Raw genomic sequence first — 14,238 nt, forward strand, 5'->3', positions numbered from 1 at the left:
AAGCCATGCTAGGGACTTTGAAATCTAATTGCAAACCAAATCTATTTAATTAATCAATTAAACTCTTTAATTAATTAATTAAATCATATTTAATTTGGTGATTACTTGTGCATGTGTATGACTTACTAGGCTCATCACTAATTGGTAATGAGACATGATATCAACTCTTAATTTTCTTACCATAAATGATTTCTCTAAATCATTTTATGCATCTCATAGACCATAGTTAACACCTAGCATAGCATGCCATGGCCACCCAATTAGTAATAAGGTTTACCTTAAATGAACCTATAATCATATGTTACCATGCACAATAATCTTTCTGTTACAAAATCCCAATTCGAGCTAGAGTCATGGTATATGTCAAACCCCATTGGCTATGAATATTATGTTCTCTTTTAATTTCAGTTCTTGATTAAAAAGATTTTCTTATCAGAAACTCTTTTTTGATTAAATCTATCTGTCCTGGCCTGAAACTCAAAACATCAAGAATAATTAAATGAACATAGGATTTTATCATATTTACTTAGAGGAACAGATTCCATCTTGATCAACACCTACATCCATATATAACTAGTAGGAGCCAGCACATGCCCATATACCAATACACAGTACAAGTATGAAAGCAGTATCAAACTCAAACCACCTATATACAAGATAACTATGCTATCTTAGGTCTAAAGATTATATGCACTGATATGATTTATAACAATACATTGACAAGAGTAAACTCCATGTGCTCGTCATAAATGTCACTGGTTCGGCCTACTTATCATGTATAAGTGCCTATCATGTTTGTTATATGGCATGAGACTCACCATTCCATCTTATTTATATCTCATATAAATAACTTGGGAACAAACATAATTATAATCTTTCTGGATAAGTCATGTCCTTATTGTGAAGTATCCTCGATTGTGAACCAATTTATGATACTCTGTGCTAGAAATACTGTTACTCATATTCTTAACAACTTAAGAAAAGAATTTCTAACAAAATATCAATTGACCTTTTCTATTACACATAAATATATTATGTAAATGAAAAAGTAAAAATGCCTTTTATTAATAAAACATGTACAAGATATATACTAAATGATATACTCTAGGGCATACTACTAATAATCTCCCACTAGCACTAGAGCCATTCATTACAATACCTTAGACCCATCTTCTCAATATGTCAGTCTAACTAAGCTTGTGAGAAAGGCTTAGTGAATGAATTAGCTGGATTTTCAGCTAATGTTATTTTCTGCATGGCTACATCGCCTTGCCCAACTATTTCTCTGATAATGTGATAGTGCCTTTCTATGTGTTTGGATTTCTAGTGAGACCGGGGTTCCTTATTTCTAAACAGCTTCATTTGTAGCATCTGATGCAGTAATATACTTGGCCTCTGTAATGGAACAAGCAGTCGTACCCTATTTGGAACTCTTCCAATTAACTGCACTTCCTTTACAAATGAACACAAACCTAGAGGTAGACTTTCTATCATCGATATCTGATTGGAAATCAGAATCAATATAACCATCCAATTGCAAGTCTCCACCTTCATATATCAAGAATAAATCCTTAGTTCTTCTTAAGTACTTAAGGATATTCTTGACAGCTATCTAGTGTTCCAAACTTGGATTGGATTGATACCTGCTCGTCAAACTAATAGCATATGAGATATCTGGCCTAGTACACAACATTGCATACATCAAACTTCCAATAGCCGAAGCATATGGAATCCTAGCCATTTTATCTCTTTCTTCAGGTGTCTTTGGAGACATCTCTTTAGAAAGATGGATACCATGTCTCACTGGTAACAATCCTCTCTTGAAATCAAGCATGTTAAACCTCTTTAACACCTTTTCAAAGTATAGACTTTGGGATAAACTAATTATTCTTTTCGCTCTATCTCTATAGATGTGAATCCCAAGAATATAGGTTGCCTACCCTAAGTCTTTCATGGAGAATGTATTTGACAATCATATCTTTATAGTGGCCAACATACCTGTGTCATTACCTATCAACAGCATATTATCCACTTATAAGATAAGGAAAATGATAACACTATCACTAACCTTCTTATATACACATGGCTCATCCTCATTTTTTATAAAACTAAATGACTTAATGGCTTCATCAAAACGGATGTTCCAACTCCTTGAAGCCTGTTTTAACCCATAAATGGATCGCTTTAGCTTGTGCACTTTGAAACCATCTTGGGATTCAAAGCACTAAGTTGTCCTATGAAAATGTTTTCTTCAATGTATCCATTGAGAAAAACTGTTTTGACATCCATCTACTAAATCTCACAATCATACTATGCAACTATTGCTAATAGAATCCTAATTGATTTAAGCAGGGCAACAGGCGAGAAAGTCTCCTCATAGTCGATTCCTTGCCTTTGGCAAAACCCTTTCGCTATTAGCCTTGCCTTACAGGTCTCTACCTTTCCATCAAAACCAATTTTCTTCTTGAAAACCCATTTGTTCCCTATAGGTACAATACCTTCAGGTAGGTCAATAAGATCCCAAACTTGATTCTTATACATGGAATCAATCTTGGATTTCATGGCATAAATCCATTTTGAAGAGTCTATATCTGATATAGCTTCTTCATAGGTAAGTGGATCATCTCCATGTCCATTTCTTCATTAGTAAACAACTCTTGTTCTTTTTCATGAAGGAAACCATATCTCACTAGTGGGTGAGATACCCTGGTTATTCTACGAGGAACAGCTGTAGATGTTTCATCAATAGGTGTAGATTGACTAGATGGATCTATATCCATCTGATCTGTTAGTTGATAAGAATTCGCTAATTCCAACTCTATTTGCCTTCCTTTGCCTCCTTTTTGAACAAACTGTTGTTCAAAAAATGTGGCATCTCTACTTATCACAACCTTTTGTGATGCAGGAAAATAAAAATAATATCCAAAACTATCTTTTGGATATCCAACAAATTGACCCTTTTCTGATCTGGTTTCCAATTTATCAGTGTTCAGCTTCTTGATATAAGCTAGACAACCCCAAATCTTAACATGCTTAAGACTTGGTTTTCTTCCATGCCATATCTCAGAAGGTGTGGAAGATACTGATTTTGATGGAATCCTAATTAGAATATACAAAGTTGATTCTAATGCAAATCCCCAAAAGGAGATTGGCATATCAGTATAGCTCATCATACTACGTACCATATCCAATAGGGTACGATTTCTACTTTCATATACACTATTCAGCTGTGGTGTTCCTGAAGGAGTCAGCTGGGAAACAATGCCGTGCTCTTTCAAGCATTCATCAAATTTAGTACTCAAGTATTCACCTCCACGATCTGATCGAAAAGCTTTAATACTTTTTCCTGTTTGATTTTCTACTTCAGATTTAAATTCTTTGAACTTTTTAAAGGATTCATGTTTGTATTTCATCAAATACAAATACCCAAACCTTGATTTATCATCAGTAAAGGTAATAAAGTAATGAAAACTGTCTCTAACCATTTCCTTAAATGGATCACATACATCACTATGTATTAGTTCTAAAATATTTTCAGCTCTTAGTCCTTGTCCAACAAAGGGTGATCTAGTCATTTTGCCCTGAAGGCAAGATTCACAAGTTGGAGTAGGCTTAGAGCCCAATGAGAATAAAATCCCCATTTTCTCCAATTTTGCAATCCTATCTTCTGCAACATGACCTAATCTTAAGTGCCAAAAATATTTTGAACTTGAGTTGATTTTCATCATGGCATTGCATTCTTTTATATTGCTATACTCTGGGCAGTGGAAACACTTTCCTGCTGGTAGTGGAAACACTTTCCTTTGCCTTTATCAGCTTTGATCTTTATTTTTCTGTTTGGCTATCTTCTTGGAAGATCCTGGAACTTAAGGTTTCTTTTTCTAATTGTCCATTTTCTTGTTGGACTTTCCAGCAGAAAAAGATGCAATCAAAGCTGCCTCTTTTCCTTTATTACCTGGCATATTCTTTTGGGCAATAACCAGCATGTTGAGTAAACCAGCCAAGGTGCATTCCTATTTAGTCATATGGAAATTTGTCAGAAAATTCCCAAAAGACTCAGGAAGAGACTAAAGGATCAAATCCGTCAGCAGTTGGAAATCCATGTTAAAGTCAAGATGTTCCAACTGCTCAATCAGTCGAATCATCTAGTGGACATGATCCCCAACATTCTGTCCCTCAGACATCCTCATGCGAAATAGCTGTCTAGATATCTCATACCTAGCATTCCTACTGTGCTCACCATACAACTTATAACACTCCGAACCTTCGAGTTATGAATAGTACCATTTTTGGTCCGTGACTAATACTATTCAAAGACACCTTAAAGACCAAAAATAAATAGAAAATTAATTGAGATAGGCACAATAAAAATTCTAGTGAATAAAAAAGCTAAGGACTCATCGGGTATTATAAAAAGAAGGATTATGACCCGATGAGGGGCATTTTGGTCAATTCACCTCAAGAGTTGACTTTTGACTAAAATGTCAATTAAATTAAATGAAATTAATGAATTGAATTATGGGGTAAAAATTGAAGAAAAATTCAAGTAAAAAAAATATGTAAGGGAAAATTTAAGAAATGAAAACTTAAACTTTCATTTCCATTATGACAAAATTAAAATGAAAGACTTATGGGCTTTTGATAGTTAAATTTAATTATTTAATTAAAAGAAAAAATTAAGTGTAAATGTAAAAAAAAAAGGGAATAAAAATTTAAGTTTAATTATCCTTATGACACAATTAAAATTTATAATTTTAATAAGCTAATTTTAGGGATAAATATATAAATATATATATATATATAAATAAGAATACAAATGTCTTCTGCATTTCTTTTTTTTTCATAAGAGGCCGCCACCCTCTCCTCTCTCTTCCTCTCTCTCTCTCTCTCTCTCTTTTTCTCTTCTTCTTCCACTTCTTCCCCTCATTAAGTTCCCCTCCCAAGTTTTAATTCCCTTAAATTCTCTTCATAAATTCCATAGCCCACTAAAAGAAAACATCAAAGAGATCTTTAATAGAGAGATTAAAAGCAAGGAGAACAAGAATTGGAAGAAAAGTGAAGTTGGAAAGAAATCAACAAAAGGTAATTTTCTTTTCATGTTAGATTAGTTGTATAAGCTTGGAATGAAGTTAATTTATGATGAAATTTCAAAAGAAAATGAAAGAAAACATATATGGAACCTAAACTAGGGTTTTGGCCAAATGGGAGAAAAATTAGGGTTTTGAACATTAGGGTTTAGAGACAAAAAATGAGAAGAAGTGCTTAATGATGTCTTTGACATAGTTTGAGGAAGGAAATGGCCATTTGTGACCTAATTAAGTGTGTTAGAAGTGTTTAAATCAAAGCCAAATTCGGATTGGGTATGAAGCATGACCAAAAGTCAACTTCGAGGGACCAAAAATGAAATTTTACAAGTCCAATTGGTATGGGACCAATTGACACTGAAAATAGGCACTAAATGACACAATTTTCATTTAGGAAGCATGCCCAAAAAGTGACCAAAACCTAGTGAACAAACTGACCAAACTTGAAAAACTGCAGTATGAACAGTACACATGAACAGTAATCATGTTTGGGTCATAATTCGAGCTAGGCAGGTCAAAATGATCTGAAATTTTACCAGCAGTTAGATGAGATATAGACCTAAAACTTTCATGCAGAACATAAACCCAAATTATGCCATTAACCCATTCAAATTATTGAGCAAAACTAAGTTACTGAATCTGCAAAACTGCAGAATTGCCATATGAGCAGTAAAGTTTCAATGGCTATAACTCTCTCTAGAAAACTCCGATTTAGGTGATTCTTGAACCGATGGAAACCTAAGACATAGTAGAATATTTCATATGAAGAATATTAGGCCAAATTATGAACTTAACTCAATCAAATTGTGAAACGAATTCGGGTCAACAAATCTGCCAGAATCTGGGCACCTAAAATTGACTAAATGAACAGTAAACTTTGCAAGGCTATAACTCTCTCTAGAAAACTCCAATTTAGGCGATTCTTGAACCAATGGAAACCTAAACATAGTAGAATATTTCAAATGAAGAATGTTAGGCCAAATTATGAACTTAACTCAATCAAATTGCAAAACGAATTTGGGTCACCGAATCTGCCAAAATCTGGGCACCTAAAATTGACCAAATGAACAGTAAATTTTGCAAGGCTATAACTCTATCTAGAAAACTCTAATTTAGGCAATTCTTGAACCGATAGAAACCTAAGAAATAGTAGAATATTTCATATGAAGAATGTTAGGCTAAATTATGAACTTAACTCAATCAAATTGCGAAACGAATTTAGGTCACCAAATCTGCCAGAATCTGGGCACCTAAAATTGACCAAATGAACAGTAAAGTTTGCAAGGCTATAACTCTCTCTAGAAAACTCCAATTTAGGCGATTCTTAAACCGATGGAAACCTAAGACATAGTAAAACATTTCATATGAAGAACATTAGACCAAATTATGGACTTAACTTGCTCAAATTACTGAACGAAGTTGGATCGATAAATCTGCTAGAACAAAATCTGCAGCATGAACAGTGACGTGAACAGTAATTGTGTTTTGGGCATAACTCTAGCTACACAGCTCCGAATTAAGCAATTCAAAAATGAAAATAATGTTAAGACCTAAATGAACAATTTTCATGAAGAACACCTCACCAAATTATGATCAAAACTAGGTAAAAATTAGGTTCAAAGATTGGGGCACCAAGCTGTCCCAAAACCAAAATATTCTAAAATTTTCAAAGCTAACTTGGGATGCGCGCATGTAATGAGTGCTTGGCAGCAATTGAGATTGGTATTGAGGTATTCTATTTGTGTTTTTTCAGTAGAAAAAGAAGTTGGAATGAACAAGGAGAAGTAGGTAACAATAAAGGAGAGCATTGAAGGTTTGTGCACAACTAACATTTTCTTCGTTTTTAAATTTGTAAATTGCTTGGAATGTGTTAAATTGAATGAGTTTGCTTTGAGCAAGTTTACTTTGACTGAAATATAGTTTTTCTCTTGCATTTAAGAAATTTAGGTGTTGCTACCTTTATTTGGATATTATGATGAATTTAAATGTGTTTATTGGTTTATAAATGTGATTGTTGAATGGAAAAATTTTTGGAAACTGTTTTGAAACCACAGTTAGCATGACAGTCCCTTTCGGAACTCTCCAGTAGTAACGACTACTTGAGGTTGGTAATTGATATTGATTATGTTTCCCATTAATAACGGTTAGTGGCGTAAGACTATATGAGTACTCATTAGCTAGCTAGCCCTTCTCTCATTAATAACGGTTAGTGAGGTTGAGATTGCTTTGTCGTGGTGTACAACACGGCACTGATCGTGAAATTTTGTGTCATGGCCTGAATTGTGTGTTGGTGTTGGCAACACTAATGCTTTGTGAATTGTGATTTATGAAGTATGATTTCTCATTTGCAATGTTATTCAAATAAATGGCTCTTATGAACTTAGAACTCTTGTGAAGTTTTCATGCTTAAGAAAAATGTGATTTATTATGCTTTGACAAATTGTGTTTTATCTTAAGTTTTAAAGTTATTAGTTGTGCACTACTAAGTGATATACTCAGCGATAGCTTCTTTATGCTATCGCAGGTAAGGGAAAGGAGAAGGCTACTGAGTGAGAGACTTGAAAGTAGCATTTTGGTATTGTTTGTGGGTATTTACATTAGGTATACCCTTGTGATTCCTTTGGATGTATTTTGTACCTATATGTATGGATGTACGGATATTGAGCAGTTTGTGTTTAAAAGCATTGCATTGCCATCTCATTTTGAGTTTGTAACTATTTTGTATTTTACTTTGAAACTTATGAAAATGTAACTTTTGTAATATTTAGTCTTCATTATTTCCAATGAATGTTTACATGGAATTTTAACTATTCTCATGCAGTTTTCCGCAAAAGAATTGATAAGATAAAAAGTTATGGTTTGTTTTAAAATCCTTTGTAGCATAACTAATGGGTTATCTGTAGGTGGAGTTTGGTAATTCATTAGGTATGCTATGGGAACATGTCGTGCCTTATAAGGAATAGGGTGTGGCATGTTTTAGTGGTATCAGAGCTTTGGTTTTTATACAAGTTTTGAAATTGCATGTTTGAAAATTTTTGATAAGTACAATTGCTCAATTGTCATTATTAATACATATAGTGCATTACATCATAAATATGGACTAATGGAAGGAAATCTCCTTGTGTTGATTGATCAGGGAGTAGAATTCCTTTTGATTCAATATGGAAGAGGGGGATCACACAGTAGAGCAATCAGTAGCAGCTGAGGTACAGGGGGAAGCCCCAGCTCCTCAGAATGCTAGTGGATCGGCTGCACCCATCCCACCCATGCAGTTTCCTGCTTAGTTCGCTCAGCAAATGGCTGCACTATTTCAGCAAATGGCTGGCAATATACCAGTCCAAGCTCCTGTGCAAGCACCTCCAGTGCAACCACCATCCCCAGCCAGACAATATGATAAGTTAATGAAGTATGGGGCAACAGAGTTCAAGGGTACAGTGGGCCCATTGGAAGCTGAGCAATGGTTAGAACGGATGGAGAGGGTCTTCAAGAAATTGTACTGCACAGATGAGTTGAAGTTTGAATATTCAATTTCCTTACTGCATGGAGATGCATATGAGTGGTGGAAGACCATTCCCCACAGTTTAGCTGAGCCGCCAGTGCTGACATGGGATGACTTTCTAAGGGAGTTTAGATAGAAGTATGTTCCTGATACCTATATGGATATGAAGCTGCAGGAGTTTCTCAGTTTGAAGCAAGGGAACAAGATTGTAGCCGAGAATAAGAGAGACTTTTCTCGCCTCAGCCACTATGCTGGAAGCCTACTCACTACCAGTAGAGACAGATGCAAACGGTTTGAGGCCTAGTTTGAGATTGCAAGTGGTTGGGTTTCGACATGATAACTTCTCTGGGTTGATATCACAAGCCCTTGAATTGGAAAGGATAGAACTAGAAGGGGCATCTAAGAAGGTAACCACTGAAAAAGAGAAGAGCAGTAAGCCTACAGGTCAAAGTCCAAGTAACAATTCGGGTAAGAGGAAGAGCTTTGGGGGACCAAGTAATAGAGGATCTAGTAGGGGAAGATTCTCAGGGCAGAGGCCACCTAGATCCGAACAGCAGACATCTAGGGGTTCCTTTCCTACCCGTGCTTATGAGACTTGTGGCAGAACTCATGGAGGAGTATGTTATAAGGCCATAGGAGCCTGTTACAACTGTGGTGGAAGTGGGAATTTTGCTAGAGATTGCACTAGTGCCCGTAGATCTGGGCCTCCTACTACCATTGAGAGATCTGTTCAAGGTTTTACTTCCAGAGGACAACAGACAACTAATAGAGGCAGAGGCAAGGGTAGAGGTAACACTTTTGGTAGCCAGGGCACAGTGAGCCAACCAGAGCAGAGTGGTGCACCAGTCAGGGTGTACACCATGCGCCAGAGGGATGAAGCTGAGACATCAGATGTTGTGGCTGGTACTTTCTCCATTTTTGATAGAGATGTATATGTGCTGTTTGACCCTGGTTCTACACATTCTTATGCTAGTGCCAGTATTGCATGCTCTGTTGCTATTCCTTGTGTGAAATTGGATTATGATGTGCTAGTGACTAGTCCTTTAAGACAGGAGGTTAGGGTGAATAAATTGTATAAAGATTGTCCTTTGGTGATCCAAGGAGATACATTACTGTCAGACTTAATTGGCATGCCCTTCCGAGATTGTGATATCATCTTGGGCATGGATTGGTTAGCCAGGCATCACGCCATGATCGATCAGATCAAGATCACTTTTGGTCTTCCTGAGTATGCAGATGTAGTGATACACGGGGAGAGGCAGTTATTGCCATCCAACATCATTTCAGCTGCACTTGCTAGAAAGATGATTAGAAAGGGATGTGAAGCTTATCTAGCTCATGTGATAGACACCGAGGTGGGGACTCTAGATCTTAAAGATATTCCTACGGTATGGAATTTTTCGGATGTCTTTCCGGAAGAATTACCGGGATTGCCTCCAGAAAGAGAGGTGCAGTTTGAAATTGAGACTATGCCTAGTGTGGAGCCAATCTCCATCACTCCTTATAGGATGGCACCTGCTGAGTTGAAAGAGTTGAAGGTGCAATTGCAGGAATTATTAGATAAGGGTTTCATTCGCCCTAGCGTGTCACCTTGGGAGCACCAGTATTATTTGTGAAGAAGAAGGATGGTACTCTCCGTCTATGCATAGACTATAGACAGTTGACTAAGGTGACCATAAAGAATAGATATCCTCTGCCACGGATCGATGATTTGTTTGATCAGTTGAAGGATGCAACTGTATTCTCCAAAATTGACTTGAGATCAGGCTACTACCAGTTAAGGGTGCAGGAGCAAAGTATTCCTAAAATTGCCTTTAGGACTCGGTATGGTCACTATGAGTTCTTGATAATGCCATTCGGGTTGACTAATGCTCCAGCTGCTTTTATGGGCATGATGAACACTATCTTCAGGCCATATTTGGATCAGTTTGTTGTGGTGTTCATTAATGATATTTTGGTGTACTCAAAAAATGCAGAGGAACACGACAAGCACCTGAGGATAGTATTGCAGACTTTGAGGGAGAAACAGTTGTATGCCAAACTGTAGAAATGTGAGTTTTGGCTAAAGGAGATTTCATTTTTGGGGCATATTGTATCTGCAGAAGGTATCCAAGTGGATCCTAGCAAAGTAGAAGCCATTCTTAATTGGAAGCCACCTAGAAATGTCATGGAAGTTCAGAGTTTCCTTGGTTTAGCTAGGTATTATCGAAGGTTTGTGAAGGGATTCTCCATACTAGCATCTCCACTGACCAAGCTACTTAGTAAGGATGTAAAATTTCAGTGGACTGATCGATGCCAGGAAAGTTTTAATGAGTTAAAGAGGCATTTAACTGAAGCCCCAGTCTTAACCTTGCCCACTTTAGGTAAGGAGTATACCATATACGGTGATGCTTCTCATAACGGATTAAGCTGTGTGTTGATGCAAGATAGAAACGTCATTGCCTATGCTTCACGCCAGCTTAAACCGCATGAGAGAAATTATCCTACACATGACTTGGAGCTAGTAGCCATTGTCTTTGCCTTGAAGATCTGGAGACATTACTTGTATGGAGAGAGATGTTATATATACACAGATCATAAAAGTTTGAAATACTTGGGCACACAAAAGGAGTTAAATTTGAGGCAAAGGAGATGGTTAGAGCTGATAAAAGATTATGATTGTTTGATAGACTATCAGCCTGGAAAAGCTAATGTTGTAACTGATGCTTTAAGTCGCAAGACTATGGCTGGTTTGAGGGTTTCTCCTTTGTCCATGGTGCATGAATTAAGGGCATTGCATGCCAGTTCGGAGATTAATGAAGATGGGCAGATTGTAGCTACTTGGCAAGTGAAGCCAATGCTAGCAGAACAAATTAAAGCAGTTGCATAGAAGGATGATAAGTATGTGAAGTTGATGGAAGAGGCTCGGGATGGCAAGAAAATAGAATTATCAGTAAATGATGAGGGCTTGTTGTTATATAAGGGCAGAATGTGCATTCCTGATAATGTTAAACTGAGGCAGACTAAAGGAAGCACATGATTCACTTTTTGCAATGCACCCTGGTGGAACCAAAATGTATAGAAGTGTGAAAGAGCATTATTGGTGGAGAGGAATGAAGAAAGACATTGCAGAATATGTTGCCAAATGCCTAACTTGTCAGCAAGTAAAGGCAGAACACCAAGTGCCTGCAGGGTTGCTATAGCCATTGCCAATTCTCAAGTGGAAATGGGAAAGAATCACTATGGATTTCGTGATAGGACTTCCACGTACACAAAAGAATCATGATGCAGTTTGGGTTATTGTTGATAGATTGACCAAGTCTGCACACTTTTTGCTAGTGAGAATGGATTAGAGCCTGGAAAGATTGGCCAAACTATAAATTGATGATGTTGTGAGGTTACATGGAGTGCCAGTGTCTATTGTATCGGACAAAGACCCAAGGTTCACTTCTAGATTCTGGGGCAGTCTCCAAAAAGCCCTAGGAACTAGATTGAACTTCAGTACAGCATTCCATCCACAGACAGATGGCCAATCCAAAAGGATCATTCAGATTTTGGAGGATATGCTTCGGGCTTGTGTGATTGAGTTTGAAGGGAGTTGGGACACACACTTGCATTTAATTGAATTTGTCTACAACAACAGTTATCAGTTAAGCATCGGAATGCCTCTATACGAAGCACTTTATGGCAGAAAGTGTAGAACTCCCTTGTGTTGGGATGAAGTGGGTGAGAGGAAGTTGATTGGTCCAGAATTAGTGCAACAGACAGAAGAAAAGGTTAAGCTCATTAGAGACCGACTCAAAGTTGCAACGGATAGACATAAGTCCTACATTGACCTAAAGAGAAGAGATATTCGGTATAGTGTGGGTGACAAGGTGTTCCTGAAAGTTTCCCCATGGAAGAGGACCATGAGGTTTGGTAGAAAGGGGAAACTAAGTCCTCGCTTCATTGGGCCGTATGAGGTTCTGGAAAGAGTGGGTCCATTGGCATATAGACTTGCATTGCCTGCAGAGTTAGAAAAGATTCACAATATCTTCCATGTCTCCATGTTGAGGAGGTACAGATCAGACCCCTCTCACATTTTGCCAATAGAGGAGATTGAGGTGAATCCAGACCTGACATATGATGAAGAGCCCATAAAGATCTTAGCACATGAGATGAAGCAGCTGAGGAACAAATAAATACCTCTAGTCAAAGTGCTGTGGAACCATCATTCAGGCCAAGAGGCTACATGGGAACGTGAGGAGGACATGAGGAGACAGCACCCACAGCTATTCAGAGACTGAGACCAGGTAATTTTCGAGGACGAAATATATTTTTAAGGAGGGGAGAATTGTAACACCCCGAACCTCCGAGTTATGAATAGTACCATTTTTGGTCTGTGACTAATACTATTCAAAGACACCTTAAAGACCAAAAATAAATAGAAAATTAATTGAGATAGACACAATAAAAATTCTAGTGAATAAAAAAGCTAAGGACTCATCGGGTATTATAAAAAGAATGATTATGACCCGATGAGGGGCATTTTGGTCAATTCACCTCAAGAGTTGACTTTTGACCAAAATGTCAATTAAATTAAATGAAATTAATGAATTGAATTATGGGGTAAAAATTGAAGAAAAATTCAAGTAAAAAAAATATGTAAGGGAAAATTTAAGAAATGAAAACTTAAACTTTCATTTCCATTATGACAAAATTAAAATGAAAGACTTATGGGCTTTTGATAGTTAAATTTAATTATTTAATTAAAAGAAAAAAATTAAGTGTAAATGTAAAAAAAAAAGGGAATAAAAATTTAAGTTTAATTATCCTTATGACACAATTAAAATTTATAATTTTAATAAGCTAATTTTAGGGATATATATATATATATATATATATATATATATATATATATATATATATATATATATAAGAAGACAAATGTCTTCTTCATTTCTTTTTTTTCATAAGAGGCCACCACCCTCTCCTCTTTCTTCCTCTCTCTCTCTCTCTCTCTCTCTCTCTTTCTCTTCTTCTTCCACTTCTTCCCCTCATTGATTTCCCCTCCCAAGTTTTAATTCCCTGAAATTCCCTTCATAAATTCCATAGCCCACTAAAAGAAAACATCAAAGAGATCTTTGATTGAGAGATTAAAAGCAAGGAGAATAAGAATTGGAAGAAAAGTGAAGTTGGAAAGAAATCAACAAGAGGTAATTTTCTTTTCATGTTAGATTAGTTGTATAAGCTTGGAATGAAGTTAATTTATGATGAAATTTCATAAGAAAATAAAAGAAAACATATATGGAACCTAAACTAGGGTTTTGGCCAAATTGTAGAAAAATTAGGGTTTTGAACATTAGGGTTTAGAGACAAAAAATGTGAAGAAGTGCTAAATGATGTCTTTGACATAGTTTAAGGAAAGAAATTGCCATTTTTGACCTAATTAAGTTTGTTAGAAGTGTTTAAATCAAAGCCAAATTCGGATTGGGTATGAAGCATGACCAAAAGCCAACTTTGAGGAATCAAAAATGAAATTTTACAAGTCCAATTGGTATGGGACCAATTGGGACTGAAAATAGGCACTAAATAACACAATTTTCATTTAGGAAGCATGCCCAAAAAGTGACCAAAACCTAGTGAACAAACTGACCAAACTTAAAAAACTGCAGTATGAACAGTACACATGAACAG

Source organism: Hevea brasiliensis, chromosome 7 (assembly GCF_030052815.1).
Source record: "Hevea brasiliensis isolate MT/VB/25A 57/8 chromosome 7, ASM3005281v1, whole genome shotgun sequence".
NCBI lineage: Eukaryota > Viridiplantae > Streptophyta > Magnoliopsida > Malpighiales > Euphorbiaceae > Hevea > Hevea brasiliensis.